The sequence below is a fragment of the Aegilops tauschii genome, chromosome 2 (assembly GCF_002575655.3).
Source record: "Aegilops tauschii subsp. strangulata cultivar AL8/78 chromosome 2, Aet v6.0, whole genome shotgun sequence".
NCBI classification, from domain to species: Eukaryota; Viridiplantae; Streptophyta; class Magnoliopsida; order Poales; family Poaceae; genus Aegilops; species Aegilops tauschii.
This window is the reverse complement of record NC_053036.3, coordinates 418547097-418560661: the sequence shown is the minus strand read 5'-3', so window position 1 is coordinate 418560661 and position 13565 is coordinate 418547097.

The following is a 13565-nucleotide window of genomic DNA, read 5'->3' as shown; positions in this document are numbered from 1 at the left end:
TTGGAGGACAGCTTGCACGCCTCTCAGTGAGCCTGCGCACCGGACTGCGCTCGCACGCCTCCCATTCAGTCAAGGTTAATCAGCTGTCCGCACGGCACCTCCTATAGCCATTAAAACCAAGACACATGGCATCACGTGAATGGTTAACAGAACGCACACGGTTTGAATTATACAAACGTTTGAGATATTAAAGTGGCAGCTATTTTTTCAAAATGCCTTTATTGGCTGTTATTCGAGTGCGCCTTCTCTCAAAATGGACACAAAAAATAGCACAACATGTCGGGTGCCATTCCATGATAGCATGCCAAGTTTCATGAATTTTAGACGAGTTTTGGATTTACTAGAATTTAAAAACAAAGTAACTCAATGTTTTGCGGGCAATCAACGGTGCCCTGTTGTTTGAAATTCATTCCCATTTCTTTCATGGGACCTAAGCATGCACCCAAGGACATAGATTTGATTTTTCAACCAATTTATATGCACTGGAGCATGTGCATGTAGTTCAAATTTGAATTATGCATATAAATACATTGAAAACTCAGTTAATGCATAAAAATGTCCAAACGAACCCCAAAAAATCACAACAATTGACACAACACTCTTGTTGTTCTATGTTGACATGAGAATTTTTTTGAAAGCAATAAGAGACAATGGATATCATTTCGTCCCCAAAGGTGGGACGTTCCCTACCGAAACCATCATGCTTGTTGTGAGAAGCTCTGGTTTGTGAGAAGCATATACCCAAACCTGCTCCAAATGGGACAAAAAAATTACCACGACATGTTGATGCCGCTCCATGATAGCATGCCAAGATTCATGAATTTTAGACGAGTTTTGGATTTACTAAAATTTAAAAACCAGGTATCTCAATGTTTGCGGCCAAGTGACGGTGGCAAGGTGTTTGACATTCATTCCCATTTCTTTCATGGGACCTAAGCATGCAACCAAGAACACAGATTTGAATTTTCAACCAATTTATATGCATTAGAGCATGTGCATGTAGTTCAAATTTGAATTATGCACATGAATGCATTGAAAACTCAGTTAATGCATAATAATCTCTAAACGAACCCCGAAAAATCACAAAAATTGACACAACACTCATGTTGTTCTACATTGACACGAGATTTTTTTTTGAAAGCAATAAGAGGCAACGTATATCGTTTCGTCCCCAAAGGTGGGACGTTCCCTACCGAAACCATCATGCTTGTTGTGAGAAGCTCTGGTTTGTGAGAAGCATATACCCAAACCTGCCCCAAATGGGACAATTTTTTTACCACGGCATGTTGATGCCGCTCCATGATAGCATGCCAAGTTTCGTGAATTTCAAATGAGTTTTGGATTTACTAGAATTTAAAAACAAGGTATCTCAATGTTTGCGGCCGAGTGACGGTGGCAGGGTGTTTGACATTCATTCCTATTTCTTGCATGTGACCTAAGCATGCAAACAAGGACACAGATTTGAATTTTCAACCAATTTATATGCATTAGAGCATGTGCATGTAGTTAAAATTTGAATTATGCACATAAATGCATTGAAAACTCAATTAATGCATAAAAATGTCCAAACGAACCCCGAAAAATCCCAAAAATTGACACAAGACTCCTGTTGTTCTATGTTGACACTAGGAAAAAAAATTAAAATTGAGAAGAGGCAATGGATATCGTTTCGTCCAGAAAGGTGAAACGTTCCCTACCGAAACCTTCAGGCTTGTTGTGAGAAGCTTTGGTTTGTGAGAAGCATATATACCCAAACCTGCCCCAAATGGGACAAAAATTTACCACGGCATGTTGATGCCGCTCCATGATAGCATGCCAAGTTTCATGAATCTCAGATGAGTTTTGGATTTACTAGAATTTAAAAACCAGGTATCTCAATGTTTGTGGTCGAGTGACGGTGGCAGGGTGTTTGACATTCATTCCCATTTCTTGCATGGGACCTAAGCATGCAACCAAGGACACATATTTGAATTTTCAACCAATTTATATGCATTAGAGCATGTGCATGTAGTTCAAATTTGAATTATGCACATAAATGCATTGAAAACTCAATTAATGCATAAAAATGTCCAGACGAACCCCGAAAATTCCCCAAAATTGACAACACTCCTGTTGTTCTATGTTGACACTAGGAAAAAATTGAAATCGAGAAGAGGCAATAGATATAGTTTCGTCCAAAAAGGTGAAACGTTTGAAAGGACATGCGATTCCCCCATGTGTGGTTTTGGTAATTGATGACATTCTCTATGGACTAATGGTTGCATTGAGTTATATTTGAAGGATTTATCCATAGGCTTTTCTTGAAGTCCATGTGTTGGTTTCAAGGAGTTTATGAGTTGACCAAGGTGCTATTAAGGAATTATCCTAAGATTGGTCATGTGAGTGTTGAGCTTATTGCAAGCATGTCTTGAAGAAGAAAAGTGTGTGATCATTCATGTCTACCTTCAAGACATCATCCAAATGAAGAGAGTTGGAAAGATTCAAGGTTGATCAAGACTAAGTCAAGAGTGAATCAATTTGATCAACACACAAAGCGTACAAAATGTACCGAGGGATCAAGTGATCCCATGGTATGGTAAGCATTGTTCATTACGCTTTGTGTACTAACCCATGGTATTCGTGAGAGTTCTTTGTGGGGTTAGGTTGCAGTGTGCAAGCTCAAGTGGAGCATCATAAGAGATCATCCTTGAATCTCGCCATCCATTGTGGTGTCAATGGACTTGAGAAGATGTGCCAAAGAGCGTCTCACCCATAGTAGAGTATGGGGGAGAAAACATCTAGTCTTCATTGAGCCAACGCAATCAAGAAAGGTGATCCAACTTGAGGGAGTCAAGATCGTCATCATCTAGCTCAAGTGGACTATGTGCAAGGCAAAGGTTTGGCCTTGATAGGTTCTCTATTTTACCGGTCTCATGGTGGTAGTTTGGAGACCGGGATATAGAATCGATTGCCGTACTATCAAGGAGGGCTCTCAAGTGAGTAGCTTGATCGTATCATTCATAGAGAGCTCAAACCATTGCATGCTTGCACCATATTTCTTGGTTCTTCTTTGGTTTTCTCCTAGTGAGATTTGGAGCTTATGGTCATCTTCTTGACAAGCTCGAGTTCATCGAAAACGGAGTTCACATGCTTCTTCTATTGCATTTTCGGTGTTGGAGGTTTTACCGGTCTTATTCGAGGAAGGGTTCTCACCATTTTCTTATGTGCCTTTTCTAATTTTCTTCTTATTGTTATTTCTATCAATATCATTTTAGCCCTTGTCTCTAGCTTTCCAACAAACTTGGTTTCGTTGAATTCAGTCCGTTTGCAGAAGTTGTGTCAGTTTTGGTGTCCTTAAAAAAAGCTGCAGCGGTACTACCACTTGGAGGGGATGTAATTTTTTACTACCGCTCTTGGGAGCGGTACTACCGCGGCTACTTCCGTGGCTACTTTCGCTCCGGACCAAAAACTTGTCTCAAGTCCAGCAATGGTAGGCATAGATGTATTTTTTTAGTACCGCTCGCAAGCAGTAGTACCGCTACCCTTTGAGGTAGTACTGCTACCCCTAGCGGTAGTACCGTGAGGACGAGCGGTAGTACCGCTCTGCGCGGGCTGTGAGCATAACGGTTGGATTTTCCACGCCTATAAAAGGGGGTCTTCTTCCCCAATGAACCTTATCCTTGGAGCTCGTGTTCTTCCCCCATTGCTGACCTTCTTCGAGCTTGCTATATCTCAATCCCTCCATGGATTCTTACTAGTTTTTTGGGGGAAAGAGAGAGGAGATCTAGATCCACATTTCCACCAATCACTTTCTCCTCTATGTGAGGGGAACCCCTTGGATCTAGATCTTGGAGTTCTTGGTGTTCTCCTTCTTGTTCTTCCTCTCATTTCCCTCCCTAGCATTAGTTGCTTTGGTGGGATTTGGGAGAGAAGGACTTGGGCACTCCGAGTGACCTTCCCATTGCATTTGGTGCATTGGTTGGAGTTCTCCACGGTGATACGTGGAAGTTACAAGTTGAGAAGCTTATTTATCTTTGGTGCTTGGTACCCTTGAGCTTGTTCCTCTTGGGTGCTTGGGCGCCCTAGACGGTTGGTGGTGTTCGGAGCTCAATCATTGTGGTGTAAAGCACCGGGAAAGCGTTAGGGTCTCCAATTAGGTTGTGTAGATCACCCCGAGCAATTTGACGGGTTCCAGTGACCGCCCCCAAGGGTTGCCAAAGTGTACGGGTTCGGTGACCACCCCCAAGGGTTGCCATTTGTACGAGTTCGGTGACCGCCCTCAGGGGTCGCTTAGTGGAATCACGTGATACGTCTCCGTCGTATATATAATTTTTGATTGCTTCATGCCAATATTATACAACTTTTACATACTTTTGGCGACTTTTTATATGATTTATTGGACTAACCTATTGATCCAGTGCCCAGTGCCAGTTCCTGTTTTCTGCATGTATTTTGTATCACAGAGTATCCATATCAAACAAAGTCCAAATGCAATAAAATTTCACGGAGAATTATTTGGGAATATATGTGATTTTTGGGAGTTGGAATCACCGCAGACGGAGGCCCGAGGTGGGCACAACCCACCAAGGCACGGTCTTGGAGCCAGGCGTGGCGTGGTGGGTTGTGCTCACCTCGTACGTCGGTTGGGGCTCTACTTCGGGCGCAAGGAAGCTTATATCCAGAAAAAAATCGTGTTAAAATCTCAGCGCAATCGGAGTTACGGATCTCCGGGAATATAAGAAACGGTTTTTGGCCAGATCTGGGGAACGCGAAACAGAAGAGAACAGAGAGGGAGATCCAATCTCGGAGGGGCTCCCGCCCCTCCGCCGCCATGGAGACCATGGACCAGAGGGGGAACCCTCCTCCCATATAGGGGGGAGGCCAAGGAAGAAGAATAAGAAGGAGGGGGGGATCTCTCCCCCTCTCTCCTGGTGGCGCCGATCTTCATCATCCCGGCGGCCACCACGATGAGGAGGGAGTAGTCCACCCTCGGGCTGAGGGTTTGTACTAGTAGCTATGTTTTTAATCTCTCTCTCTCTCTCGTGATCTATATCATGGGCTTTGTTAATATAGATGGATCATATGATGTTTCTCCCCTCTATACTCTTGTTGTGATGAATTGAATCTTTACCCTTTGAAGTTTTGTCTTGTCGGATTGAATATTCAGAGATGAGAACACATGATGTATGTCTTGCGGTATGAATACTTGAGGTGACAATGGGGTATCATATTGATTCACTTGATACATGTTATGGCACTCAACTTGCGGATTCCCGAGGTGACGTTGGGGTAATCTAAGCATAGGGTTGATGCACGTTTTTATTATCTTTTCTCCGATAGAAACTTTGGGGTCTCTTTGTAGTTCTTTGTGTGGATTGAGTATTATGAATATGAGTTTGCTTTGGTGATACTTTAGTACGAACTCTTGATTAGATCGATCGGAAAGAATAGCTTGCGTTATTTTAGTATGAACTCTAGGATGGATCGAACGGAAAGAATAGCTTTGAGGTGGTTTCGTACCCTACAAACAATTTATATCTTTTGTTCTCCGCTAATAGGAACTCGGGAGTGATTCTTTATTGCACTTTGAGGGATAATCATATGATCCAACTATGTTAGCACTGTTGAGAAATTTCACTAGCGAAAGTATGGACCCTATGCCTTGTTTTCAAGCATTGCAATACCGTTTTTGTGCCCGTTTACTATTTTCTACCTTGCTGTTTTTATTTATTCAGATTATACAAATATATTTCTACCATCCATATTACACTTTTATCGCCATCTCTTCGCCGAACTAGTGCACCTATACAATTTGCCATTGTATTGGGTGTGTTAGGGATACAAGAGATTTCTTGTATTTGGTTGCAGGGTCATTTGAGAGAGACCATCTTCATCCTACACCTCTCGCGGATTGATAAACCTTAGGTCATCCACTTGAGGGAAAATTGCTACTGTCCTACAAAACTCTGCGCTTGGAGGCCCAACACGTGTCTACAAGAATAAAGTTGCGTAGTAGACATCAAGCTCTTTTCTGGCACCGTTGTCGGGGAGGTGAGTGCTTGAAGGTATATCTTTAGATCTTGCAATTGAATCTTTTAGTTTCTTGTTTTATCACTAGTTTGGTTTATAAAAGAAAACTACATAAAAATGGAATTTAGGTTGCATCATATTATTGATCATCTTTATAATATCTTTCTTGAAAATGATGGTTCGGAAAATTGTGCTCAATTGTTAGAAGAAGAAGTCAATAAAATGCTTGGCACAAAATATTTGAATGATGAGCATGATTGTAACATTGTTAGTATGAATTCTTTGAATATCAAAAATGCTAATGATGATTGCACAAGTCATGATAAAAATGTTTCTTATAAGCATGTCACTTTTTGCGGAGTGAATTGGGAGTGCAATTGCACACCAAAAAGGGAAGATAGATTTTGTAAGAAGCATAAATATTTAGAAACGAAAAAATTGCAAGAGAGGCTAGATGATTGTGCTGAAAGATGTAATTTTTTTGCCATCCTTGTGAACTTTGCAATGAATGTGGTCATTTAAATCTCCAATGCAAATTCTTTCATGATCAAATCGTGTCCAAAAATTGTGATAACATGATTACCCTTGAGCATCATAAAGAGCTTAGTCTTCTTTTGGGGTATGAAGAAATGAAACATATAACTAAGGGTATTCCAAAATTTAATCTCGAGAGGTTTCTTGATTTTGATCTAGAGGAAATTTATATGTTTTGTGCGGTAAATTGCATCGAGAATCCTTATATTGCCAACTATTTAAAGTTAAGAAAACAAATAGAATATGAAGAGAGTACTAATGAAAGGGAAAATATTTCCCAATACCCTCCTAGTGTTTATTACGATGAATCAGGTAACGAGGAGGAGCTTCCTATCCAACCAATCTCATCAATAAGAAGCTTGAAAAGATTAATTAAACCCACACATGATGTGGTGAAGAAGAAGAAAAGAAGAAAGAATAGAGGTAAAAAGGTATCTCTCCCAAATAATGTTGCTCCTATTATTGTTGTGCCTCATGAAAATGAATCAAAAATAACCGTGGAAGATGATGCACTTGATGATGATTTTGTTATACCTATTGCTTGTTGTGATGATTATGATTGGGAAGATAATGATACTTCTTATAATCTTGGAAGTCTTTTTGGCACCAACTTGGGAAATTATGATGATAGCAATTGTTATACCGTTGGTGCTATTCATACTATTATTGATAAGAATGACTGTGATGATATGCAAAACCACAAGCTTGGGGATGCTATGTTTAATGAGTATGACATGTTTGAAGATTTATTTGCTGGAAATAATGCCTGTCCTAAGCTTGGCGATGCTTTGCTTAATGAATATGATCCTTTTATTCCTTCTACTTTCGATAATAAAATTTATTATGATGATATCATGCCTCCTATTTATGATGATTACATTGATAAAAGTGGGGTTGGAAGAGTGTCAACTCTAGGTAGTAGTGATCCCACTATTTTGGAGGGTGTTGAATCTTATTACAATATTGATGAAAGTGGATTTGGAGAGGTCATGTAACTCCCACGATGCGGCTATATCTCCCACGTGTCGAGGCACGACTTAGAGGCATAACCGCATTGTAGGTATTGTCGCAAGAAGGGTCATCTTCACACAATCCCATGTAATGAACAAGAATGGGATAAAGAGAGTTGGCTTACAATCGCCACTTCACACAATACATAAATTAATTCATACATCATCCAAAATCCACACATAGACCGACTACGGTCAAATCCAAATGAAAAGAAGATAACCCCAAATGCTAGATCCCCGATCGTCCCAACTGGGCTCCACTACTGATCATCAGGGAACGAAACATAGTAATGACCACGGTCCTCGTCGAACTCCCACTTGAGCTCGGTTGCATCACCTGCACTGGTATCACCGGCACCTGCAACTGTTTTGGTAGAATCTGTGAGTCACGAGGACTCAGCAATCTCACACCCGCGAGATCAAGACTATTTAAGCTTATAGGAAGGATGGGAAAATGAGGTGGAGCTGCAGCAAGCACTAAGCATATATGGTGGCTAACATATGCAAATAAGAGCGAGAAGAGGAGCAACACAACAGTCGCGGAATTAGGAATGATCAAGAAGTGATCCTGAAACTACTTACGTTCATACATAACCCAAACCGTGTTCACTTCCCGGACTCCGCTGAAAAGGAGACCATCACGGCTACACACACGGTTGATGTATTTTAATTAAGTCAAGTGTCAAGTTCTCTACAACCGGACATTAACAAATTCCCATCCGCCACATAACCGCGGGCACGGCTTTCAAAAGATAATACCCTGCAGGGGTGTCCCAACTTAGCCCATTATAAGCTCTCACGGTCAACGAAGGATATTCCTTCTCCCGGGAAGACCCGATCAGTCTCGGAATCCCGGTTTACAAGACATTTCGACAATGTTAAAACAAGACCAGCAAAGCCGCCCGATGTGCCGACAAATCCCGATAGGAGCTGCACATATCTCGTTCTCAAGGCACACCAGATAAGTCAAGCTACGAGTAAAACCAGCCCTCAAGTTGCCTCGAGGTGGCCTCGCAGGTTGCTCGGTTCAGACCAACACTCGAAGGAGCACTGGCCCGGGGGGGGGGGGGGTTAAATAAAGATGACCCTCGGGCTCGCGAAAACCCAAGGTGTCGTGGAATAGTCACGACAGATGCCCTTGTGAAAGGACTTAGTCGTGGAGCCATCGCAACTAGGAAGCTTAAAGGGGTTAAAGCGGGACAAAGGATACGAGGGTTATACTGGTTCGGCCCCTTACAGTGAAGGTAAAAGCCTACTCCAGTTGAGGTGGAATTACTAGGGTTTCGATCACCAGGGAGCGAATCCGCTATGCCTGGCTACCGATTTGATGTTATCTCCCTTAAGCCGCTGGCGGGTCATCCCCTTATATACACGGGTTGACGCCCCGCGGCCTACAGAGTCCCTGCCGGCTTATAAACAGTATCTGGCTCGGTAACTAGTTAATCTTGCCTTACAACACAAGTCACGCCATTACGGCGGTTTATCACTACGGGCCTTAAGTCGCCTACGGGCTTTAGGCCCTTTATTGAACCGCCATCTTCAAGCTTGATATTGGGCTTCATATAATGAATTGCTATAGCGTAACCCGGCCCCTCCTTGGCGGGTTACACCAGTAGTTATATCCCCAACATTAGGCCCCAGATTGATTTGAACCGGTTCATGTCAATCTTCAATACTTTAAGAAAAACTTTCTGGCTTCTGTCTGTGCAAAGTTATAACCCGCCATGACGTCATCTTCTGAATTCATGATAACCCGCCATGACGTCATCTTCCATTAAATTTATTTTATTCTGTCATATCTCAATGGATCTTTATCTTAATGACCATCCCGAAAATCGAGGCGTCGGAGTAGCTGGATATCCATGTCTGGCCTCCTCATTTCTCGTGCCCTCTCTGTCAGTCCTTCCTTATAAATAAGCACGACCTTTAGGTCTTTCTTCATTCTCCCCCTTTCTGTCATCTTCTTCCTCTCGCGACTCCGCTGTTGCTCGAGCTCCGCCGCCGCCGCCGCAGCAGAGCACCTCATCTTCGTCGATCTTGGCCGCTGCATCAACCTAAATCGACCAGAGAACAGCGGCGATCCTCCGCAGTAGATCTACAGCCATAAGTCTTCACCTTCCCGCACTTCAGATCTGCATTTAGGGTTTTCAAGTTCTTCCGTGTTCTTCATGGTTCAACACAGTTTCTTCGTAATTCCTCCACCGCGGCTTTATTTGATCCAAAAGTAGTATGGAACTCATGCGGTAGTTGCTTCGCATCCATTTTCAATACTAGCAGATCCCTTTTGCTTGTAAAAAGACCTCATTAGAGCTCACGAACTCATCTGTACTAGTTTTTAGGTCTAGAATATTTTCTTTTCTGAACCACCGTTTGATCCAAAATACCAACTGCAACCTGTGAAACCTGTTTGTGCGATACTTAGGCAAAATACTGTATCCATTATCCATGACGACTCTTACCGCCGGCTTAACGAGGCAATGCTCAATGAATGATCCTGATCACTCATAGTGGATTTAAATAATTTAATTGCTACTGTTTCCCATGGCGGCTTAAACAATCTGACACAATTAGCCATATATCATTAGGCCCCTTCGTAAGCCGCCATCTTGAATATGAATTGAAGTATTTTCTCTGGCTTAAATTTGAACCGGAAATTTTTATTTTGTCATAGGCTTCCATCCTTCATAATGCCGCCCAAGGCTCCCAAAGCACCCATCACATGCAACTGGGTTAAATCCACCGTCACTGATAGCATCTTATATTCCCTTGTTTTATGCTGATCCTCTTCTTCCTTATGTTTAAAGGGCTGCCTTTAACTGTCCTGCATAGAGAACCAATTACAAGTCCCTTGGCGGCTTACCGCATAGAGGGTCATATATTTTACATATAACCCGAAGTCAAAATCATAAAAAGCCGGTTCTCAATTATATCTTCGAAACAACCACAACAGCATACCTGTGACCCTTCGATTATACTTCCGGTTTATGTGACCCGAACAATGAGGGTGAGAACCTAACTCTGTAATACGATGTCTATTATATGCGATCATCTTTATTGATCAAGGTTAAGCCGGTGGAATAGGAACCACCCTTGAACACTTTAGACATGATCAGAAGAACTTCAAATGGAATCCAAACATTGTTTACAAGAAAAAACTTCAAAAAACTTACAGGCTTCTGATTCGAATACGACCAGAAAACCATCCCAAAGGGGTTAAGCTAAGATTCGAATACGATCATATAGCCCCCAATGGCTTTGGCGTTGCCGATCAAGAGGGTACCGACAGCTATGTTCTCTTTGGTTCGAATACGACCTATGTTTGAACAGGAAGCCCCCAAATGACCTTGAGAGTTGTTTATCGACGCTGATTCGAATACGATCCACGTCGGTTCTCAAAGGGGGTTGAGCTATGGTTCAAATATGACCAAGAAACTCCCCAATGAGCTCGGCAGTGTGCCGATCAAAAGGTTATCGACAGCTATGTTCTCTTTGGTTTGAATACGACCTCTGTTTGAACAGGAAGCCTCCTAGTGATCATAATTTTTAGCGGCTAGATTCAAATACGATCGTAAGCTGGATCAGCCCCCGAGTGACCATGTGAGATCATAATGGAAATAACAATGACAAATTTACCTTTCAGGGGAAAAAGGATAGAGGTCCTACTTTATTATTTATCATAATATATACATTGTCACAGAAGTATGTACATTATGAGAGCCGGTGGCTCAAGTGTAATAAGGCCGAAGCTGAGCTATATTCCACGGCCGGCGGGTCTCCTCCTCCGACTTATGTGAATCTTTGTGCTCTCGAACATCAATGAGGTAGTATGACCCGTTGTGCAAGTTCTTGCTGACCACAAAGGGCCCTTCCCAAGGTGGGGATAACTTGTGTGCATCTGTTTGATCCTGGATGAGCCGGAGCACCAAGTCACCTTCCTGAAAGGTTCTGGACTTAACCCGGCAGCCGTGATAGCGGCGCAGGTCTTGTTGGTAAATCACCGAGCGAGTTGCTGCTATATCACGCTGTTCATCCAACAAGTCAAGAGCATCCTGACGCGCTTGTTCATTGTCCGTCTCAACATAAGCCGCCACACGAGGCGAGTCATGACGGATGTCGCTAGGGAGAACCGCCTCGGCTCCGTAAACCATGAAGAAAGGCGTATAACCTGTAGACCTATTAGGAGTAGTATTGATGCTCCATATCACAAAGGGTACCTCCTCCACCCAACAATCCGGCGTCCGCTGCAAAGGGACCAAAAGCCGGGGCTTGATGCCTTTCAAAATTTCCTGATTGGCTCTCTCAGCTTGACCATTGGATTGGGGGTGAGGCACTGATGAAACATCAAGTCGAATATGCTCTCGTTGACAAAATTCTTCCATGGCGCCTTTAGACAGATTGGTACCATTGTCAGTTATAATGCTGTGTGGAAAACCAAAGCGAAATATCACCTTTTTCATGAACTGAACCGCCGTGGCTGCATCACACTTACTAACTGGCTCTGCCTCAACCCACCTTGTGAAATTGTCAACCGCCACCAAGAGGTGGGTCTTCTTATCCTTGGACCTTTTGAAAGGTCCAACCATATCAAGCCCCCAGACTGCAAACCGCCAAGTGATTGGAATCATCCTCAACTCTTGAGCCGGCACGTGAGCACGTCTTGAGAACTTCTGACAACCGTCACATTTACTGACTAAGTCCTCTGCATCAGCATGAGCCGTCAGCCAATAAAAACCGTGACGAAAAGCTTTGGCCACAAGGGATTTTGAGCCGGCATGATGGCCACAATCCCCCTCGTGAATCTGTCGTAAAATTTCTTGCCCTTCCTCAGGGGAAACACAACGCTGAAAAGCCCCAGTGACAGTGCGATGATGCAACTCGCCATTGGCAATTATCATTGACTTAGACCGCCGGGTTATTTGTCTGGCCAAAATTTCATCCTCAGGCAATTCTCCCCGGGTCATGTAAGCCAAGTATGGCACTGTCCAATCTGGGATAACATGAAGAGCCGCCACCAACTGTGCTTCAGGGTCTGGAACAGCCAAGTCTTCCTCTGTAGGTAACTTGACAGAAGGGTTATGCAGAATATCCAAGAAAGTATTAGGCGGCACCGGCTTTCGTTGAGAGCCCAGCCGGCTTAAGGCATCAACCGCCTCGTTCTTTCTGCGGTCAATGTGCTCTACTTGGTAACCCTGAAAATGTCCGGCAATGGCATCAACTTCACGGCGATAAGCCGCCATGAGGGGGTCCTTGGAATCCCACTTGCCTGATACTTGTTGGGCCACCAAATCTGAGTCGCCAAAGCACCTTACCCGGCTTAAGCTCATCTCCTTAGCCATCCGAAGACCATGGAGCAAGGCCTCGTACTCAGCTACATTGTTAGTACAGGGAAACATCAACCGTAGTACATAACAAAATTTGTCACCTCAAGGGGAAGCTAACACGACTCCAGCCCCCGAGCCCTCCAATTGCCTGGACCCGTCGAAGTGAATAGTCCAGTATGTGTTATCCGATTTCTCTTCAGGCATCTGCAGCTCTGTCCAATCGTTGATGAAATCTACCAATGCTTGTGATTTGATAGCCGTGCGTGGCACATACTTTAGACCATGAGGCCCAAGTTCAATGGCCCACTTAGCGACTCTTCCTGTGGCTTCTCTGTTTTGGATGATATCTCCTAAAGGAGCAGAACTAACCACAGTGATAGGGTGGCCCTGGAAATATTGCTTAAGCTTCCGGCTTGCCATGAATACCCCATAAACAAGCTTCTGCCAATGTGGATACCGTTGCTTGGACTCAATAAGTACTTCGCTGACGTAGTAAACCGGCCGCTGAACCGGATGTTCCTTACCTGCCTCCTTGCGCTCCACCACGATGGCCACACTGACGGCTCGTGTGTTAGCGGCTACATACAATAATAAGGGCTCCTTATCAACAGGAGCAGCAAGAACTGGCGGTTCAGCTAACTGTCTTTTCAAATCCTCAAAGGCGGTGTTGGCAGCATCACTCCAGAGAAAA